The sequence below is a fragment of the Megascapheus bottae genome, chromosome 1 (assembly GCF_031878675.1).
Source record: "Megascapheus bottae isolate mThoBot1 chromosome 1, mThoBot2.hap1, whole genome shotgun sequence".
Taxonomy (NCBI): Eukaryota; Metazoa; Chordata; class Mammalia; order Rodentia; family Geomyidae; genus Megascapheus; species Megascapheus bottae.
Window position 1 is genome coordinate 8,217,061 of NC_143509.1, and position 23,801 is coordinate 8,240,861.

The window sequence follows — 23,801 nt, forward strand, 5'->3', positions numbered from 1 at the left end:
GGGGAGTAGAGTCTCTAGGATTCTTTAAATACAGAATCATGTCATCTGCAAAGAGGGATAGTTTGACTTCCTCTTTCCCTACTTGGATCCCCTTTATGCTTGCTTCTTGCCTTATCGCAATGGCTAGGAATTCTAATACTATGTTAAAGAGTGGAGAGAATGGGCATCCTTGTCTGGTTCCTGATTTTGGAGGGAATGGCTTTAGCCATACAGCGGACAAAGGCCTCATATCTAAAATATAACAACAGCTCAAAAAATTGAATTTCTTCTTGGGTTCATGGGTAACTGATAGTTTTCCTGAATGCTCCAAATGGTTGAAATTTTTTATTCTGTACTGATTCTATATTTATAGTTTTTAATGTTTAAAATATCTCTTCCTTACCCTACTGCACTGCTGGTGGCAATGTAAACTAGTGCAAACACTCTGGAAGGCAGGTTGGAGGTTCCTCAAAAAACTAAAAAATAGATCTTCCCTATGATCCAGCCATACCACTCCTGGACATCTACCATGAGCATCATAATCCAGGATATGATAAGGACACCTGCTCAGCCAAGTTCATCTCTGCACTACTCACATTGGCCAAGCAATGGAAACAACCCAGATGCCCCAGTACAGATGAATGGATACACAAAATTGTGTTACACACACACACACACACACACACACACACACAATGGGATTCTACATCGCAACAGACAAGATAAAATAATGGCATTCACTGGGAAGTGGACGAGACTAGGGCCAATCATGTTGAGTGAGATAAGTCAAGACCAAAGGAACACAAGGTGCATGGTCTCCTTGGTATGTGGATATTACATCCAAACAGTATACGAGGGAAGACTCAGTACTTGGGTTCTCAAGTTCACTGACATGATCTTGGGGATATCAGTATAGCTACATAGACATATAAGTCTATTATGGGATTTATATTCTATAGACAATGTTATATAGATCAGCATGTAGCTATGACATACAAACTCTCTGCTTCATTTTTATTTTGTTCTTATATTTGTGTGCCAGTGATTGCATATAGAGATTCCACTCTTGAATACTTGTTTGTTAAACCTAGCATTTGAAATATGTTGTAAAAATCAGTGTTAATGAAATCTTTTAATAAAAATATCTTTTTTATTGGATTTCTTCCTAGTGGCATTTAGGTTTCAGAGTTTTGTTCACTATGCTATTCAGACTCTGTGAGATGAATTGCTAGCAAAATTTTTTTATTGTAATTAGTAAAAGGGTTTTATGATATTTTCCAAATAGAAGGTGCATTAATTCACATACATTGATACCCTTTCACATGTCTTGGTACCCATTACACTCCCCCTCACACCCCCCACCCATCTTGGTTTTTCCCCCTTCCCTATCAAATTTCAAATAACCAAATACAAATAAATTCAATATATCAGATAACAAAGTGAGATACTGCACCAATATGAGATAACCAAGGGACAGCAAAGGAGATGAGAGACAACATAGTACATTGAGGACAACAATCATTTGTTATATGGCTTTTGTTTCGATATCCTGGAGGTCCTTTCAATTAGCTTCATACTATATGGCCTTATGTATCAAGATTTTACTCTATTGCAGATCTCTGTTAATAGAGCCCAAGGTTTCTACTGATTATGACAAATGAGGGAAACCATTGAGCCTAAGTTCCTTTGAGTCTGGCTTACTTCACTTAATATGATTTTTTCTAAATCTTTCCATTTCCTAACAAATGGGGCGATGTCATTATTTCTGACAGCAGCATAGAATTCCATTGTGTACAAATACCACAACTTGTTGATCCACTCATCAACTGAGGGACATCTAGGTTGTTTCCATATCTTTGCTATGGTGAATAGTGCTGCAATGAACATTGTTGTGCTAGTGGATTTAGTATGCCCTTGTTTCTGGATGGTTGGGTAAATGCCAATAGTGGAATTGCTGGGTCATAGGGGAGTTCTATGTTTAGCCTTTTGAGGCACTGCCACACTGCTTTCCATAGTGGTTGAACGAGTTTGCACTCCCACAGTGTAGTAGTGATCCCTCCTGGCCAGCATCTGTTATTATTCGTTTTCCTGATCCTGGCCATTCTAACTGGAGTGAGGTGGAATCTTAGACTTGTTTTGATTTGCATTTCTTTTATGACCAGAGATGTTGAGCATTTCTTCATGTGTCTATAGGCCATTTTTGTTTCTTCTTCAGAGAAGATTCTCTTTAAGTCTTTGGCCCATTTTTTAATGGGATGGTTGTTACTTTGGAGATTAGTTTTTATTAGTTCTTATATTTGTGTACCAGTGATTGCATATAGAAATTCCACTCTTGAATACTTGTTTGTTAAACCTAACATTTGAAATATGTTGTAAAAAATCAGGATTAATGAAATCTTTTAATAAAAGTGTGTTTTTTTATTCAATTTCCTCCTACTGGTATTTAGGTTTCAGAGTTTTGTTCACTATTCTATTCAGACTCTGTGAGATGAATTGCTAGCAAGATTTTTAATGATTCTTTTTTCTTTCCCACCATTTCTTTCACTGGACTGAAGATTTCAATTGGTATAACCACAGCTATTTTGTAATTTCAGCCCCAGTTCTACCCCCAAGGTGGAAAGTTGTATACATCAGTCTTTCATCTGATGTAGAGCCAGTGAAAATCTCCCATTCTGTGTTCATTCTTTGTCACCTATGCCCATTCTGTGTCACCTATGCCCTTGACAGTGCAGAAAAATTTAAGTATGATGTAGCCCCATTCATCAATTCTTTTTAACTTATTTTGATTCTAGAAGTATAAGTAGAAAGTCATGATTTTTTTTCAGGAACCCTATCTTTCCTCTTTACTTTTCTATAAAATCAGATTTCTGAAGAAAAAGGAGAAATAGGTCACTCACATATGAAAGTTAGATCTAAAATCCGAACATGTAATATGAAATCAATAATGAATCAATGCACAGCCATTTACACACTCACTTTGACTAACGTATGGTATATATAGGGTTGGAGTTCCAAGGTGTAAATTTATTGATCTGCTATCACTGTAAAACAATGAACCCCACAAAGCTGAAACACATGTGGGAAGAGTAGATGTTAGAGAGAAAATGTAAAGGAACACTGAATGGATGTGTGGGGAAAAACAGCATAAAATTCAATGTACAAAGGTGAAAATAGAATTAGGAAACTCAGATAATGGGTTTGTTAATTGAGATGAGTGATGGAAATAGTGAAGAAGACCAAGAGGAAGTTTACAAATAAATTGAGATGTTGTACAACTGTAGAAAAATAAATGCAATTTTTCATAACCTAAAACCAAATATGATCTTCAATCACTTCAACTGGTTATTAATAGAATGCAAGACTGAGATTGTGATGGATGGCAATCTTCTTACTCATGGAGTATCCAATGTCTGTCTCTATTTTTAGCTATCCTTCAGACCTTTTGATCAGGCCTTGAGTGATCATAACAAATTTCCAGCTCTCTATTAACTGGCAACAACGGACACAGCAATAGCCCCTGCCATGGTCTCCTTAATGCTTCACTTCAGCTGGATGAAATGGGGTAGGGCTGTTGACCTCACAAGATGAGAATGTTTTCCTGAGCTGAAAGAAGAAACAAGAACAGAGTTTGGGTAGCATATGGGCTAGTGATCTCAAGACAAGTCTTGTCACATATACGCAAATGAATGGCAGTTTATAATCAAATAAATAAACCTTCAGCAAATGTCCTCATTATAAATCATGATAATGATTTACAACTAGATTTAATAGTGTGTATGGAGCAAATTTTAGGTAAAGCAAGGTTTGTATTATGAACTCACAGTGGGATTTATCCATGAGAAAGAAATTTTTCATGCTAGGCTCATCCTAGGTACCTTTTATTTTTTCACGCCGTCATGCAGCTGTTTCTGCATTCACAGATTTTTGTCAAGGCAGCTAACCCTTCCAAATATACCGAGGACGTTTTTTCTGCTAGGCTGTGGTTTCTCTTAATTGCTCAGATTCTGAATCTGACTGTGTGACATGGGACAATTGTCCTCATGACGCCTCCTTGGATTTGCTGTCTGGGCACACATTTGACATTATATGTGTACAGACAGTTATAATGTCTCCAGTAATGTACGAGGTGGCCCAGGCTCTCTATGAGATGCTTCTTTATCAAACAGAAGTTCAAACAATGAGAAATAGAGAAGAACCAGTGCCTTTCCCTTCACAGGTGATTTGTTTTATTTTACACGGCACACACCAAAAACAAAGGCATTTACTAGAGGATGTCTTACTCTATGAAATTAAATATTTAAATTTTCTAAGATGAGAAAGATATTTTTCCTTATTTTTTAAAGAAAAATGCTTTAATAAAGTCATTGTAAGGTAGGGACAGTACAGAGTGGTTGTGTGTCTATGGGTAAAGCTACAACTTCAGTTGAGGTTCATTCAGTCAAGGCGATGGTTCCTAGTCTCCTAGAAGACATTTTCAATAAGCTTGAATTACAACCCCAAAATCTTTTTTGATTTTGTTTTTCAGGTTAACATGTGAAATAAAGAAGTTTTCTCAATCACAGTTTATTTTATTGGCTAAAACACAATGAATATCTTCACTTCCAGACCCAAGTACATTGTTTAATTTTATATGTCTTAGCACATTGGAACATTGGAACAGCAACAAAATTGGCTTTGCATTTACCCTCTTCATTTACTTTTCTTTGACTGATCACTGGCCATAAAAGAAAGAAAAAAAAGATGAGGAGACAGATTTCAGCTACCATTTCCTAGGGTGATTTTTATCCATTACTTTTCCCTCTTTCTCATCTTTCTTCTTTCTGTAACCTTCCAGTCCCTACCTCTCCTACCTCTTTATCCACATCAATGGTCTCACATACGCATGCATGATTCCTTCACCACACCTGGGATGTAGTGTGTAGAGAGATGTAATTGCTGAGGAGTTAAACAAAGTGACAGCTTAAGAGACACATTGTTCTTACTGTCACTCCCCAATTATTTTTCTTTAAATGTCTATGTGGGCCGGGCGCGGTGGCTTATGCCTATAATCCTAGCTACTCAGGAGGCTGAGATCTGAGCATCACGGTTCAAAACCAGCCCAGGAAATACAAAGCCAAGAGATTCTTACCTCCAATTAATCACTAGAAAACAGGAAGCGGGGATGTGGTTCAAGAGTAGGGCGGTAGCCTTGAGCTGAAGAGCTCAGGGACAGTCCTCAGGCCCGAGTTTATGCCTCGTGACTAAATAAATAAATGTCTGCACAGTATTTTAGATATGGGTCTATCTCCTGTAAAAATTGGCCAGTAAGGTCATGAAAGAAATGCAAATCGAAACAACTTTTAAGATTCCACCTCACTCCAGTTAGAATGGCCAGGATCAAGAAAACTAATAACAACTGCTGCTGGGGATGTGGCCAGGAGGGATCACTACTACATTGCTGGTGGGAGTGCCAACTCCTTCAACCTCTATGGAAAGCAGTATGGCAGTTCCTCAAAACACTAAACATAGAGCTCTGCTATGACCCAGCAATTCCACTACTTGGCACTTACCCATTTGTCCAGAAACGAGGACATACTACATCCACTAGCACAACAATGTTCAGTGCAGCACTATTTACCATAGCAAAGATATGAAACCAACCCAGATGTCCCTCAGTTGATGAGTGGATCAACAAGATGTGGTATTTATACACAACGGAATTCTATGCTCCTGTCAGAAAGAATGACATCTCCCCATTTGTAAGGAAATGGAAAGAGTTAGAAAAAATCATATTAAGTGAAGTAAGCCTGACTCAAAGGAACATAGGCTCAATGGTTTCCCTCATTTGTCATAATCAGTAGAAAACCTGGACTCTTCTAGCAGAGATTTGCAATAGAGCAAAACCTAGATACATAAGGCCATATAGTATGACCTCTAGGATATAGAAACAAAAGCCATATAATGAGTGATTGTTGTCCTTAATGTACTATCATATCTCTCATCTCTTTTGCTGTCCCTTGGTTAACTCATATTGTTACAGTATCTCACTTTGTTATATGATATATTGGATATATTTGTATTTGGTTATTTGAAATTGGATAGGAAAGGGGGGGAAACAAGATGAGGATGGGAGTGGGGGGAAGGGAAATGGGGACCAAGACATGAGAAAAGGTATCAATGTATGTGAAGTAATGCATCTTCCATCTGGCGACTGTAATGTAACCCTTCTATTAATTACAATAAAAATATATGGAAAAAAGAATGAATATGTAAGGAGGGAAGAGGTCAACACTATTAAAAAAGAAATGCACTCATAAAAAAATTGGTCAGTAACCTGGAGGGATTGTTGTTCATGGGAGTGTAAACTCGTCAACCACTATGGAAAGCAGTAAGGCGATTCCTCAAAAGACTAAACATAGAGCTCCCCTATGACCCAGCAATCCTACTCCTTGGCATTTACCCAATAGTCCATAAAAATTGTCATACTAAAGCCACTAGCATAAAGATGTTCACTGCAGAAGGAAGATGGTGCCGACACAATAGGGACGCTGCCTAGATCTCTCTCACAAAACGAGAGAACCAGGGAGTCCCACGAGCAATTATCTTAAGAAATCCACAACAACAAATTCAAAAAGCAACGCAGAAGGACTCAAACTGGAAAAGAAATCCAGTTAAACCTCACATCCAACTTTATCAAAGAATTCAGAAAGCGAGGACCCCTCCCCCACCACTCTCACCCGGCTCCAAGCCACGACAAGCTGCGGCCAGATGGATTCACAGCAGAATTCTAGAAGGTCTTAAAAGCAGAGCTCACACCAATACTCCTCAAGCTCTTCAAAGAAATTGAAAATGAAGGTTCTTTACCAAACTCATTCTATGAAGCCTGTATAACCCTGATCCCCAAACCAGACAGAGATTCATCAAAGAAAGAGAATTTTAGACCCATTACTTTGACGAACATCTATGCAAAACTTCTCAACAAAATACTGGCCAAACGTCTACAACAACTCATCAAAAAATTATATACTATGATCAAACTGGATTCATCACAGGGAGGCAAAGCTGGTTCAACATACGCCAATCAATTAATATAATTCAACACATCAACAGGAGCAAGGACAATAATCACATGATTGTCTCAATAGATGCAGAAAAGGCATTTGACAAGATCCTACACCCCTTTTTGCTAAAGGCTCTGGAGAAACTAGGAATCCATGGAACATTCCTCAATATAATAAAGACTGTGTATGCGAAACCCACTGCTAGTATTACACTTAATGGTGAAAATCTAAAGCCATTCCCGCTAAAATCAGGAATGAGATAAGGATGCCCACTCTCTCCACTACTCTTTATCATAGTACTAGAATTCCTAGCCAGTGCAATAAGGCAAGAAGCAAGCATAAAGGGGACCAAGTAGGGAAAGAGGAAATAAAACTATCCCTCTTTGCAGATGACATGATTTTGTATTTAAAGAATCCTGTAGACTTTACTCCCAAGCTCCTTGAGCTGATTCAAAACTTTGGAAGAGTAGCAGGCTATAAAATCAACCCTCAAAAATCAACTGCCTTCCTTTACACCAACAGTGAGAGGAACGAGGCAATAATCAGGAAAGCAACTCCTTTCACAATAGCCTCAAAGAAAATAAAGTACCTAGGAATTAGCTTAACTAAGAATGTAAAGGACCTTTTTGATGAAAACTTTAAAACCCTAAAAAAGGAAATTAAAGCAGAACTAAGGAAATGGAAAAACCTCCCATGCTCCTGGATTGGAAGAATCAACATTGTGAAAATGACAATCTTGCCAAGGGCTATCTACAAATTCAACACAATACCCATCAATATCCCAATGGCAATCTTTAAAGAAATAGAGAAGGCAATTCAAAATTTCATATGGAATAATAAAAGACCCTGTATAGCAAAAACACTTCTCAGCAGAAAGAACAGCGCTGGAGGAATTTCAATTCCAAACTTTACACTCTATTACAGAGCTATAATTCTCAAAACAGCTTGGTACTGGCACAATAACAGTCCTGAAGACCAATGGAATAGAAGTGAGGACCCAGATATTCAACCACAGACCTATGGCCACCTAATCTTTGACAAGGGAGCCAAAAAAATAGAATGGAAGAAAGATAGCCTCTTCAACGAGTTGTGCTGGCAGAACTGGTTAAGCACCTGCAGAAAACCAAAGTTGGATCCTTCTTTGTCACCTTGCACTAGAATTAATTCCAAATGGATCAAAGACCTGGAGGTAAAAGCTGACACACTGAAAACTTTACAGGAAGGAATAGGAGATACACTAGGCCTCCTTGGCACCGATCGAAACTTTCTTAATAAGTAACAAGAATCACAACAAATCAGAGAAAGGCTGGATAAGTGGGACTGCATTAATCTGCAGAGCTTTTGTATGGCAAAGGACATAGCTAGTAAATTAAATAGGAAGCCTACAGAGTGGGAGAAGATCTTCATCAACCAAACAACGGACAAAGGCCTCATATCTAAAATATATCAACAACTCAAAACATTGAATCACTCCAAAACTAATCTCCAAAGTAACAACCATCCCATTAAAAAATGGGCCAAAGACTTAAAGAGAATTTTCTCTGATGAAGAAACAAAAATGGCCTGTAGACACATGAAGAAATGCTCAACATCTCTGGTCATAAAAGATATGCAAATCAAAACAACTCTGAGATGCTGGGGGGGATGTGGCCAGGAGGGATCACTACTACACTGTTGGTGGGAGTGCAAACTCGTTCAACCACTATGGAAAGCAGTGTGGCAGTGCCTCAAAGGGCTAAACATAGAACTCCCCTATGACCCAGCAATTCCACTACTAGGCATTTACCCAACCATCCAGAAACAAGGGCATACTAAATCCACTAGCACAACAATGTTCATTGCAGCACCTTTCACCATAGCAAAGATATGGAAACAACCTAGATGTCCCTCAGTTGATGAGTGGATCAACAAGTTGTGGTATTTGTACACAATGGAATTCTATGCTGTTGTCAGAAAGAATGACATCACCCCATTTGTTAGGAAATGGAAAGACTTAGAAAAAATCATATTAAGTGAAATAAGCCAGACTCAAAGGAACTTAGGCTCAATGGTTTCCCTCATTCGTCATAATCAGTAGAAACCTTGGGCACTACTAGCAGAGATTTGCAATAGAGTAAAACTTTGATACATAAGGCCATTTAGTATGAAGCTAATTGAAAGGACTTCCAGGATATTGAAACAAAACCCATATAATGAATGATTGTTGTCCATAATATACTATGTTGTCTCTCATCTCCTTTGCTTTCCCTTGGTATCTCATATTGTTATAGTATCTCACTTTGTTATCTGATATATTGAATTTATTTGTATTTGGTTATTTGAAATTTGATAGGGAAGGGGGAAAACCAAGATGGCTGGGGGATGTGAGGAGAAGGGTAATGGGTACCAAGATATATGAAAGGGTATCAATGTATGTGAATTAATGCACCTTCTATCTGGCAAATATCATGTAACCCTTTTACTAATTACAATGAAAAAAAGAACTGAAAATAGACCTTCCCTATGATCCCGACATACCACTTCTAGGCATCTATCCTGAACAGCATGACCCAGGGTATTATAAAGGCACCTGCTCAGCTATGTTCATCTCTGCAGTATTCACAATAGCCAGGCGATGGAAACAACCCAGATGCCCTACTGCAGATGTATGGATACAGAAAATGTGCTATATATACACAATGGAAGTCTACATAGCCAACAGACAAGATAAAATAATGGCATTCATAGGGAAGTGGATGAATCTAGAGCGAATCATGCTGAGTGAGACAAGTCAAGACCTAAGGAACAAAAGGCACATGGTATCCTTAATATGCGGTTATTAAATCAAAAGTGTACAAGAGAGAGGACTCAATAACTGCATACCCAAAGCAATGGACACGGTAATGGAAATACAAACATAACTACATAGACTAAAAACCTGTGACTCCATAATCATAATGTTTTATTTCATAAACTGATATGTTTCTATGACATACAAACCGTTAGCCTAATTTTGATTAAGTTGTATAGACTAAGCCCCAGAGAATGTAATTAGAGGTTTCCTCCTTGAACAATTATTTGTTAAACTTGTCATTTAAAATATGATGTAAACATAAGCCATTTAATTAATGATTGTTGTTCTTTTTTTTTGACAGTCCTGGGCTTGAGCTCAGGGCCTGAGAACTGTCCTTGGACTTTCTCAAGGCTAGAGCTCTACCACTTGAGCCTCAGCACCACTTCCGGCTTTTTTGTATATGTGGTACCGAGGAATTGAACCCGGGTCTTCATGCATGCTAGGCAAGCACTTTAACCACTAGGCCAAATTCCCGGCCCCATGATTGTTGTTCTTAAGGTACTATGTTATCTATCATCACTTCTACTGTCCCTTGGTTATCTCATATTGTTACACTATCTCACTTTGTTATCTGATATATCGGATATAATTGTATTTGGTTATCTGAAATTCGATAGGGAACGGGTGAAAACAAGATGAGGAGTGGGGCAGGGGGGAAGGGAAATGGGGACCATAACATATGAAAGGGTATCAGGCACCATTTATCTGGCAAATATCAAGTAACACTTCTATTAATTACAATAAAAAAGATATTGAAAAAATATAGTAGCAAAAGTAGAGAGATAGCCAACCAACAGGGAAAAGATATTTACCAATAATACAATTGACAAATGCTTAATATCCAGTATCTACAGGGAACTCAAGAAATTAATTCCCCCCCAAGCCCAACAAACCATTCACCAAATAGGCAAGGGAAGTAAAGAGAGACTTATGAAATGAAGAGATTGAAATGGCAGAAAAGCATATGAGAAAATGTTAATCATCTATGGTCATAAAGGAAATGCAAATAAAAAAACCCTAAGATACCACCTTACCATAACAAGAATGGCCAAGATTTTGTATGCAGACAATGACAATTGCTGGCAGGGTTGTGCAGAACCCTACTACACTGCTGGTGGGATTGTAAACTAGTTGAGCCACTGTGGAAAGTAGTGTGGAAGTTTCTTAAAGAACTGAAAATAGACCTTCCCTATGATTCTGCCATACCACTTCTGGGCATCTACACTGAACATCATAACCCAAGATATGATAAGGCCACCTCCTCAGCTATGTTTATCTCTGCACTATTCACAAGAGCCAGGTGATGGAAACAATCCAGATGCCCTACTGCATATGAATTCATACAGAAAATGTGATATATATATACATATATATATATGTATGAATACAATAGAATTCTACATAGCCAACAGACAGGATAAAACAATGGCATTCACAGGGAAGTGGATGAATCTAGAGAGAATCATGTTGAGTGAGACAAGTGAAGACCAAGAGAATAAAAGGCGCATAGTGTCCTTAATGTGTGGCTATTATATCCAAGGAGTAGAAGAGCGAGGACACAATATTTGCAAACCCAATGCTATGGACATGGTAATGGAAATATAAACATAACTATATAGACATAAAAACCTATGACTTTATAGACATAATGTTTTATTTCATAAATTAATATGTTTCTATGACATACAAACCCTTTGCCTAATTTTGATTAAATTCTAAAAACTAAGTCCCAGTGATTGTATATAGAGATTCCCTTCTCGAACATTTGTTTGTTAAACTTGATATTTGATATGATGTAAAAATCAATGTTAATAAATTCTTTAATTAAAAAAACCTCATCTTTCACACACAGCATCCTGAGTAACTAGGATCGCAGATGTGAGCCAGCAGTGCTGCCTCCTTTTGTAGATATTAATTCTTCACTTGTTTGTAGGTAGAACTTTCCATTTAAGACATTCATGTACATGTACAACGCATCTTAAACCCAATCACACCTTCCAAAATACTCCCTCTCCCCCTCCCCCACCTGCCACATTAATATCCACACTTCCTTTTATACAAGCATATTGAGTATGGTGACAAAGTTCTCTCACTGTCTGTTCAATGATTCCATGTGATTTATTCCTTCCTGCTAGTCCCGTATTCAAGACACTGATATTCTAGATATTTCCTTGATGAACTATCTGGGAACTGTCCAAAGGGTTTGCAATGCAGAATAGCCTTAGTGTATAGTCTATAATTACCCATACTTTTCATCTTGTCATCTTTGCATAGACAGACCAGTTTCGTTTACCAAAGGACATGCTTCAAATCTATATTTTAGGCATTTGTTCTCCCTCACCCTCCTCCCCCGTAACATGGGTGCCAAGAGATGATTCGTTCGGCATCATTTTGGCAAATTGTGAGCTCTGTGAATTGTGCATCCACAATCATAGAAGAGCCTATTACCAGACAGTCCCCTGACATCTCCCTAAATATCTCCAATGCAATATTAGCCCCAGTTGGAAATTCTCCTGTGTTGCCCTACTCATGGTCCATTGTGAGGATTGAGCCTGACGTTTTCATACACCTCAGGCATGGAACAATGTTTTCATGTGTACTTCATGGACATGACCCAACAGAGAACCAACACAACCAAGTGTGTAGTGAGTGTACCACACTATTCATACAAGAGTGCTTTCTGCAAGATTCCTGTGATTTAGAGTTTTCCTTCTTGTCAAGAAATACAGTCAAATGCATTGTTTCCTAACTAAAGAGCAAAACAGCTGCAAGGACTACTTCTTCATAATGAATATAATGAAGACAAGCCAGTAATTTGGTATCCTATTAGAGGAGTCCCGGGAATAGCAGTAGTGAAGAATGTAAAAAATTATTAATCTGTTCTATAGAAGGTCACAGTCTGTCTAGTTATCTAAACGGATATGACTGAACACTCAATATATATGGAAGTAGTGGTAGATGCTTAGATAAAAAAAAACGGTGTGAATCTAACTTTCTATTTGTCTATTGTCACCAAATATTAAATACTGGAAAGTGGTGTGATAGGTTTGTTAGTCCTCCAGTGAGAATCTGGACATTTGTCTCATCTCTCTCTGACTTCCAGAAAGAGAACACTGATTTCTTCTCTAGGGGATTATTGACTGATCACAAAACAGTCACCAGGGTCACAGCTAGCAACCAGTATAGGAAGTTCAATAATCAGAAAGATGATTGAAATGGAGGAAACCCAGTAACTAAATGTCAACCAACATTGCCTACATCCCAGGAATCCCTTCCTCCACTGTCAGAAAATTCCTCAATTCCTGAAATTACTTCAGGAAGAAGTAGATGTTGTATTGGAGATCTTGATTTGCTTATATGTAGGATACTGAAGAGTTTGTGTTTTTTTAAAATTATGCTACAGTCCAAGGCCTGGTGCCTCATACCTGGAATCCTAGATACACAACAGGCTGAGTTCTGTGGATAGAGGTTCAGAGCCAGCGTGGGCAGCAAAACCTGTGAGCTCTCATCTCCAATTAGCTATCAGGAAGCCAAAAGTGGAGTTTCTTACTCAAGTGTTTGAGCTTTCCTTTGGGCAGGAAAGCCTCAAGGTCAGTACCCCGGCCCAGAGTCAGAATCCTAGGACACACACGGACACAAAGTCAGACGGAGAGAGAGAGAGAGAGAGAGAGAGAGAGAGAGAGAGAGAGAGAGAGAGAGAGAGAGAGAGAGAGTGAGAGAGAGAGAGAGAGAGTGAGAGAGAGAGAGAGAGAGAGACAGACAGACAGACAGACAGACAGAGACAGACAGAGACAGAGACAGAGACAAAGAGACACAGAGAGAGACACAGAGAGACAGAGACAGATACAGAGAGACAGACAGAGAGACAGAGACAGAGAAAGACACACAGAAAAAGAGAAAGACAGAGAGAAAAAGGGGGCATGGAGGGAAACAAAGATGAAACTTAGAAAAAAAGCAAGGATGAAGAAATCTCCTGGGTTATTGCAGGCACGGTAGAGGATTTTCTAGTCCTGGACTCTCGATGTGAAATTACTTTGGATCATGCAGTTCTGTATATTTTACAGAGTTTTCGTAAGTAGGACAATTTGAATTTTTCACCATGGCCCTATTCACTATTTCCATATCATAAAATGAAGCATGTAAGCATGCTTCTTTACAGATTGGATAAAAATGAATTTCAAAGATTAAAAAACTCACACCTGTGAAATAGACTGTAATAAAGAGTAAGCTGTATTTCCTGTGATCAGAAAACACTGCCTATAGTGTCCTAATATAGTTGAGTATTTAAAATGAATACATGAAAGGGAATCAATGAGAAAGAAAAAATCTAGGATGATTGGGTTTGTGATAACTGAAAAGTATCGGACAGAATGTTGTTATGAACTGTGCATATTTGAGTTCAGAATGATTGTTGAATTCTGACTTCTTCATTAAGTATTGCTCTCTCTTTATATTGAAGATCTCCAACTAATGCAGAGATGAGTAATCTAACACACATCTCAGAATTTTATCTCCTGGGACTCTCAGATGACCCTGAGCTACAACCCATGCTCTTTGGGCTCTTCCTGTCCAGATACCTGATCACTGTGGTCGGAAATCTGCTCATCATCCTGGCTGTAACCTCTGACCCCCACCCCCACACCCCCATGTACTTCTTCCTCTCCAACCTGCCCTTAGCTGACATTGGCTTCACCTCCACCACAGTTCCCATGATGCTGGTGGACATCCAGACTCACAGCAGAGCCATCTCCTATGTGGGGTGCCTCACACTTATGTCTATTTTTTTCATTTTTGGTTGTATGGATGTTTTGCATCTTACTGCCATGGCCTATGACCGCTTTGTGGCCATCTGTCACCCCCTGAATTACCCACTCATCATGAACCCTCGTCTCTGTGTCTTCTTGATTCTGCTGTCATTTGTCGCCAGCACCTGGGAAGGACAACTGCATGTTTGGATGGTGTTACAGACGAATGATTTCCAGCAATTGGAAATCCCAAGTTTCTTCTGTGACCCTTCTCAAGTGCTGGATCTTTCCTGTGAGCATACATTCACAAGTAATTTATTTAAATACATTATTGGTACCATATATGGTTTCCTTCCTTTCTTAGGGATCCTTTTCCCTTACTACAAGATTATTTCTTCTGTACTGAGAATGTCATCTTCAAGCGTGAAGTACAAATCCTTCTCCACATATGGCTCTCACCTGTCTGTGGTCTGCTTATTCTTTGGGACAGCATTGAGTGTCTACTTGAGTCAGCGGTGTCACATTCTCCCAAGGGCAGCGCTGTCTTCTCAACAATGTACACAGTGGTTACTCCTCTCCTGAACCCTTTCATCTACAACCTGAGGAACAGGGACCTCAAAAGTGCCCTGAGCAGGTTGTACAAACCAGCAGCTGACACCAGCAGGTAGGAAGTTTATTTGTTATGTGGTTTTGACAGAAGCAAGAAAGTTCAGCATGTAGTCCTATAAATTCTACCTGTCTGAATACTGTATGCATCTAGTTTAATTAGTACAATTCATTAGCAGTGGAAAACCATTCTGGCTATGTCAGGATGGATTCCTTAAGGAGGAATATATTTTTGTAATGTTTAAATTGTTAGTTTGTAAAGAATGATGGATGTTTACAGATGTTAGGCCCAACAAAGAATGTTGCAAGGATTGAGTGGCAAATTTTGTAATATGTACATTTTACCTCAATACTATTGGACAGACTTTGAAGTCAGAACGTTATTTTGTAGCCAGCTATCCCATCCTGCCCTTTTGCTTGAGTTAATTTAAAAATTATAAACTAGTGCCTTAATTTTTTCCCCTGATGACTTTTGTTATTTTAAAGGTGTTATATTAATGGGCTAACATTACATAAGTCAGGCGAAGAGTGCATTTCATTCTGGATAATCTAATTCCTACCTTCCCAATGTCCCAGTTCTTCCCTCATGTCATCAACTATGAGTTTTAAATTTAATTACAACACACACACACAGAGCAAAAAGTCAAGCTATGGCTCAAGAAGCAGAAAAATAGCCCTGAGGAAAAAAATCAGGGAAAGTGTCCACATCCTGAGTTCAGACCCCAGGAATAGTACAAACCAAGATGCAAAGAAGCAAGCAAAAAACAAAAATTATCCACCTTGCTTTTATGAGCAGGCAGTTAGAGGCTCATCCCTGAGATATAAGCATCTGGGCAGACCTGTGCATTAAAAAGTCCTAGATCGTGCTCGCTTTGGCAGCACATGTACTAAAATTGGAACGATACAGAGAAGATTAGCATGGCCCCTGCGCAAGGATGACACGCAAATTCGTGAAGGGTTCCATATTTTCACAGTTGCTGGCGGGGTTGTGGAGAAAAAGGAACCCTATTACACTGCAGACTAGTTCAGCCACTCTGGAAAGCAGTGTGGAGGTTTCTTAAAGAACTGCAAATAGACCTTCCCTACGATCCCACAATACCACTCTGGGCATCTATCCTAAACATCATGACCCAAGATATTACAAGGACAACGGCTCAGCAATGTTCATCTCTGCACTATTCACAATAGCCAGGCGATGGAAACAACCCAGATGCCCTACTGCAGATGAATGGATACAGAAAATGTGGTATGTACACACAATGGAATTCTACAGAGCCAACAGACAAGATAAAACAATGGCATTTGCAGGGAAATGGATGAACCTAGAGCGAATCATGCTAAGTGAGACAAGTTAAGACCTAAGGAACAAAAGGCGCATGGTATCCCTAATATGTGGCTATTAAATCCAAAGATTACAAGAGCAAGGATTCAATAGCTGCCCACACAAACCTATGGACATAGTAATGGAAATATAAACATAACTATATAGACATAAAAACCTATGACTCTATAGACATAATGTCTTATTTCTTAAATTAATGTTTCTATGACATGCAAACCCTTAGCCTAATTTTAATTAAGTTCTACATACTAAGTCCTAGTAATTGTAAAGAGACATTCCCTCCTTGAGCACTTGTTTGTTAAATTTGTCATTTAAAATATGATGTAAAAAATCAACATTAATAAGTTCTTTATAAAAACCCCAAAAGTCCTAGATCCCATCTGTAAATTACTAAAAACAAAGAAAGCACGTTTTATATCATTTGCCAAGAAATCAGAAAGCTTGAGTTCAAACACCAGTGCTACCAAAACAAAAATGATCTGTTTGTGTCCACTTTTTAAAAGTTTATCTTTTTATTTTTTGTTGAAATGTATAGTGGTGCTACAGGTATATTTGACACATAGTTGGGGTTTTCATTATTTATTGAAATTGTAATGAACAAAATAAAATGTGCTCAGAATAGTTAAAAACATCAGGAAACACTAAAGGGAAATAAAGCTGTGTGATGGTGTTTTATGCCTGTCATCTTAGCTACTCTGGAGGCTGGGATCTGAGGGTCATGGTTCAAAACCAGCACCAGGGACAGCACCCAGACCCTGTGTTCAAAAGAATATCATGACTGCATTTGCTCATGTACATATGTGGAAAGGAATCCACACAAATTGAGGAGATTGGTAGGGCATGAGAGAGACTAGAAGAACTGTGGAATGAATGACTTTGATTACAGAGCCCATAAATAAACATGACAAGTTGAATCCTCTGGTACACCTATTTAACCATAATAATATTTTGAGAAAGGGAAAAGAAAGAAGTCACTGAGATTGAGAGATATCAAGTGGTGAGATTTCAAAACTAAAGCTGTTAAGATTTCTGGAATTTAGCACTGCAATCCTTTTTTCTGTGTCTTGAACTCTGGACCTTACCCTGTTCCTGATTTTTTTTCTTTTTGTCAAGGCTGGCACTGCTTTCATTGAGACATAACTTCTTTCAACTTTTTTGGTGTTTAATTGAAGGTCAGAGTCTTGTTGTCTTTCTCCCACACATAAGGATGTCCAATTCTAGATCCCTATGTAGATTTGTTGTGTATTGGAAAAAAAACTTCTTTCCTTCCTCATGTGAGAAGCATAAAGCTTTAGCTTCTACCTCATTTCCCTGCCATCTGCTTAGGATTACCACAACATCTCTTACATCTGAGGGAATTCCTGCACTAGTCACCACAGCAGAGGTATGGTAACGGTGAATGTGCTATTCAATGGACAAATGTTAATCTGATATTAGAGTGCTTAGCTAGCATGCATAGAGCCCTGGGTTCAACTGCTCAGTGCCACATGCACGGAAAAAATAGGAAGTGGGGCTGTAAGCGTAGCCTAATGGTAGAGTGCTCACCTCCCATGCACAAAGCCATGGATTCAATTCTTTGGTACCACATCCATAGAAAAAGCTGGAAGTGGCAGTGTGGCTCAAAATGGCAGAGTACTAACCTTGAGTAAAAAGTGTCTAAGGACAGTGCCCAGGCCCCGAGTTCAAGCCCCAGGATTGACAAAAATTCAAATCAAAAAAATTTGAGATTCCACCAAACCTCAGTTAGATGACCATTATGAAGAAATCTGATAGTCACAGATGCTGGTGGGGATGTGGCCAGAAGTGGACATTCGTATGGTGTTGGTAAAATTTCTAGAAAGCTATGGAGATTCCTTAAAAGACTGAACAGAGATTCTCTATGACCCAGCATTCCCACTCTGGGTCATTTGATAAAAATCCACTACAAACATTTCCCCACTGCAACTGTCGGTACCACCAGTATCACTGAAGCATTGTTTACTTATCCAAGATATGCAATCAACCGAGATACCCCTCGGTGGATGAATGAATCAAGAAAATGTGGTCTATAAACACAATGAAATTGTATACACCCATCTGAAAAAAATATATTGTACTGTTTGTAAGGGAATAGAGAGACCTGGAGAATTAATACCCAACTTCTCAACTTGTTGTCTTTATTGTATTTGTAATTTCACGGTTTATACTGCTTCAGGGTTTATATATCCTTAAATCATGGAATGTTTTCTGTAGGCATTTGGGGGTGGGACAAAAGAAAATGTTTGATTAAATGTTTATACGAATAATAAAAAAGAAAATAAAATTAGAAAAGATGTAAACTTTGAAGTTGGAATCATAATAATTCTGAAGATATATGGTATGGATAAAGAACAAACAAAATTTATTAAAAGTCACCCAAATTTGGAGATCAATTATAAGGATTGTGAAAAGTCCATGCCAACCCTCCATCACATAAGCATAAGTGATAGAAGTTTTAGTGTAGTAATCATCTGCATAGACAGAGAGTCTTGAACCAGCATGGATTTCCTTTAGGTCCTCTTAGCTCTCTGTTTGAAATGTCCACAGAGACTTGGTCATTGATGTGTTCAACTTGGCTAATTGGGAGCCTCAGTCCTCCAAGGCCACCTAGAATTGGAGGGTGACCCTGTGCTCCCTGCCTTTCACTCTCTTGCTTGCAGTACCTACCTCCTTCTTGCCAGCATCCCCCAGGATTGCTTCCATGGTGTCTTCACATCCACTTTGAGGACAGAGGCTGAACTGGTGCTACACGGCGGGTCTGGGGTCCTCAGACCAGTCCACCTGGATCATGGCTAAAGAGAGAGGCAGCTTAAGCGAGTGAGTGCTGAGGATGAATGGAGAAGGGATTTGGAGGTGTGTTTTGTGGACCATGAGGACGGCTTTACTGAGAGGATGTTGATGATAATGATGATGATGATGATGATGATGATGATGATGATGATGACGACGAGATGGAGGAGGTGGTGGAGGCTGCTGCTGCTGTCTGTGACAGGAACACCACACAACAATGAGCCATGGTTTACAGAATGCCATGTGATTATCTCTGAGATCAGTTTGGATTTTTTTTTGAACTCAGAGTCTGAGGGCTGTTCCTGAGCCTTCAGCTCAAGGCTACTGCACTACTCCTTGAACACAGTGCCACTTCTGGTTTTCTGATGTTTAATTGGAGATAAGCATCTCACAGGCTTCATGCCAAGGGTGGCTTTGAACCATGATCTTCCGATCTCAGCCTCCTGAGTAGCTAGGATTACAAAAGTGGGTCACCAGTGCCTGGCTTTAGGGCTCAGTTTTATAAGTCATTCATTCTCATTTCATATGCATCACTTTTCCTTCATACTTTTGTGAGTGTGTGTGTATGTGTGTGTGTGTGTGTGTGTGTGTCTGTGAGAGAGAGAGAGAAAGAGAGAGAGAGAGAGAGAGAGAGAGAGAGAGAGAGAGAGAGAGAGAGAGAGAGAAGAGGGGGAGGGAGTGAGAGAGGGAAAGGGATAATATATTAGTGTCATGTCTTGAATTCAGGGATGTAACCTATCCCTGAGATATTTAGCTCAAGGTTGGCACTTTACCACTCGAGCCACAGCTCCACTTCCTCCTCTTTTGGTGGTTCCCTGGAGTTAAGAGTTTCAAGGACATCCTTGCTCAGGCTGACTGAGAGCTGCTATCCTCAGATCTCAGGATTACAGGCATGAGTCACTGGAAAATAGAATGTTGTATATTTTTTTAAAACTAGGAGCTGAATGAGGTGGCTCCTGCCTGTAATCCTAGCTACTAAAGAGGCTGAGGTCTGAGAATTCTGGGCACAAAAGGACCTGAGATTCTTCTCTCCAATTAACCTCAAGTAAATGGGAAGTGGGGTTGGCTCAAGGGTAGGGTGTTATCCCTGAGATGAAGTGCTCAGGGACAGTGCCCAGGACAAGTTCAAGCCCCAAGACACCCCCAAAATAAATAACTAAATATAAACAATTAAAGTAGGTTGAGCATTCTGATATTCATATTATTTTTTAACTCATACACAAACAAGCGTATTACACAAGTGGAAGATTGGACTTACTATTTCCTCCAGACTAGTTGAAAGAAATAGCAAAGACTTAAAAAATACTTTTTGCGAGTACAGGGCTTGATCGCAGGGCCTGATGACTGTCCTTGGGCTTTCTCAAGGATACAGCTCTACCACTTGAGCCATAGCACCACCAAGAAATCAGACCCCAGTCTTCATGAATGCTAGGCAAGCACACTACCACTAGTACAAACTGCTGGCCCCAAAGATAGAAAGGACTTTTAAGAAGAGTTAAAAGAATAAAGAGGAGGTCCGGGAGTTTGCCCTAGTGGTAGAGTGCTTGCCTAGCATGCACGAAGACCCGGGTTCGATTCCTCGGTGCCACATACATAGAAAAAAAGCCAGAAATGGTGCTGTGGCTCAAGTGGTAGAGCTCTAACCTTGAGAAAGTCCAAGGACAATGCTCATGCCCTGAGCTCAAGCCCACGATTGGCAAAAAAGAGAATAAAGAAGAAAATGACATGTAAAATCATATGTATGAACTTCTACAGACCTGTTAGCCACATCAGAGACCATAAAAAGGGCATGGGGGAACTCCCACCCCTCTTTAAAAAGAGTTTATTAACATTGATTTTTACATCATATTTCAAATGTCATGTTTAACAAACAAGTATTCAAGAAGGGATATTCATTTCATTAAACTGCAGATTAGGCGATCAAGGTGTTAACACCCTCATAATCCTCTTCTACTCATCACACATTAATTTGTGTATAGATGCACATGAACCTGTATATGGATTTTTATATGGATATAAATGACATCTAACAGCCATGTCTGAGAGAGCACAAGTGTCCTTTGTCTCTGAGCCTGACTTACTGAACTCACTAGCACATTTCTAGGTGACTCATTTCCCTGCAAATGCCATAGTACCAGAATAGGAAAGTCAACGGGGACCAGAAGCAAATTGGTCTGTCTGGGTTGCAGTGGGACAGTAAGTGACTGTTGGTGGGTCTGATTTCTTCTCAGTATAGTCAAATTCAACTAGGCTAAAAGCTGTCTTACTGTGAATCTATGATTCTTATACGAATGATCTCCCAAAAAAAGCTGTTCTAAAAAGAAGATAAGAGTAGGCTGTATTGTTGTACTGACATGCTCTAGTTATTTTTATGATCTTGGATTTCTAATATTTTGTTCTCCCAGTGGGTCAGATGTGTAGGCACAGGGCTGGGAAAAAAAGGCCTACCTGAGTTAGCAGAGGCTACAAGTGTGGGATTGCCACAGCAGAGAAATATTTCCAAGTACACTGCACCTCAAGTATGTTACACATTTAAACGTATACATATTTGAATATCAGGTATATACAATTGAACATTCCTAGACAAACATTATGCTTTTCTAATGAGATTTCTTCCTTTAGCAGTTGTCCAAGTCATCTCAGAGCAGAAAATCTAACCACAGTCTCTGAATTCTATCTCCTGGAACTCTCAGATGATCCTGAAATACAGCCAGTCCTCTTTGGGCTCTTCCTTTTCATGTATCTAACCACCATACTGGGAAATCTGCTCATCATCCTGGCCGTCAGCTCTGACCCTCACCTCCACAACCCCATGTACTTCTTCCTCTGCAATCTCTCCTTGGCTCACATCTGCTTCACATCTACCACTGTACCCAAGATGCTGGTGAACATCCAGAGTCACAGCAGAGCCATCTCCTATGGGGTCTGCCTCACCCAGATGTCTCTCTTCCTCTTTTTTGGCTGCATGGATGACATGCTTCTGACTGTTATGGCCTATGACCACTTTGTGGCCATCTGTCACCCCCTGCAGTACTCAGTCCTCTTGAACCCTCGGTGCTGTCGGATCTTAGTATTGGTGTCTGCTTTATTTAGTGTTTTGAATTCCCAGTCACACAATATATTGATCTTACAATTTACTTGCTTTAAAAGTGTGGAAATCCCAAATTACTTCTGTGATGCTTCTCCAATATTTAAACTGTCCTATTCTGGTTCCCTTACAAATAACTTGTTCATATATTTAATTACTGTAGTCTTGGGGTTATTTCCCGCTTTCAGGAATCCTATTCTCTTACTACAAAATTATCTCTTCCATCCTCAGGATCCCCACAGAAAGTGGGAGGCACAAAGCCTTCTCCACGTGTGGGGTTCATCTGTCAGTGGTTTGCTTTTTCTATGGCACCTTGATTGGTGCGTACTGTGGTTCCACTGTGATCCATGGCTCCAAGAAGCTTGTGGTGGCCTCGGTGACGTACACGGTGGTCTCCCCCATGCTGAACCCCTTCATCTACAGCCTGAGGAATACGGATATTAGCAGGAATCTGAAGAGGCTGGGCAGCAGGATCCTTGGAACTCAGGACTTGGGTAGGACACTTAACTAAATGGAAGAATTAGGCAGCTCTCTGCTTCTTTTTCCATGTGGAAAATGTGAAGAGTAATTGGCTAATTAATTCCCCATCTTGTTCCTTTCTTGCACAGTAGTTAAGAGCCTTAGTATTCTGGAGACTGAGTATTTATAGACAGATGCAAAGATTCAGTTCAAGAGAATAAATGGTTTTTCTGCAGATGAGTACTGTCTGTGAGGCTCTCAATGGAATTCGTGTAAATAGAATGTGCATAGAACAAAATTACAACGGTATTTTAGACTCTAAGAATTTCCTGGAAGAAATGGAGTAGACTTAGAAAAAAATCATATTAAGTGAAGTAAGCCAGACTCAAAAGAACATAGGCTCAATGGTTTCCCTCATTTTTCATAATCAGTAGAAACCTTGGGCTCTCCTAGCAGAGATCTACAATAGAACAAAACCTAAATACATAAGGCCATATAGAATGACACTAAATGAAAGACCTCCAGGATATAGAGAGAAAAGCCATATAATGAGTGATTGTTGTCCTTCATGTACTATGTTATCTTTCATCTTTTTTGCTGTCCTTTTTTATCTCATATTCTTACAGGATTTAACCTGGTTATCTCATATATTGGATATATGCATATTTGATTACTTGAAGTCGGACAGAGAAAGGAGGAAAACAAGATGAGGGGTGGGGTGGTGGGAGGGAAATGAGAACCAAGACATGAGAAAGGGTCTCAATGTTTGTGGAGTAATGCACCTTCTTTCTGGTGCATGTAATGAAACCCTTCTATTAATTATAATAAAATATATGAAAAAAATAATTTTCCTGGAAGAAGCAATGATAGAGAAGGGAAGAGTTGAATGAAATCCATTTGA

The 23,801-nt window shown here is 39.3% G+C and overlaps 1 non-coding gene and 1 pseudogene across 1 annotated transcript; both read left to right on the forward strand.

The window, feature by feature from the left end:
- Positions 1-11,316: 11,316 nt before the first annotated feature.
- Positions 11,317-22,952, forward strand: LOC150068278 (olfactory receptor 7E178-like; annotated as a pseudogene).
- Positions 16,067-16,173, forward strand: LOC150068279 (U6 spliceosomal RNA). Its single transcript, XR_016538571.1, has one exon. It is a non-coding gene; the product is annotated as a U6 spliceosomal RNA (small nuclear RNA).
- Positions 22,953-23,801: the final 849 nt, after the last annotated feature.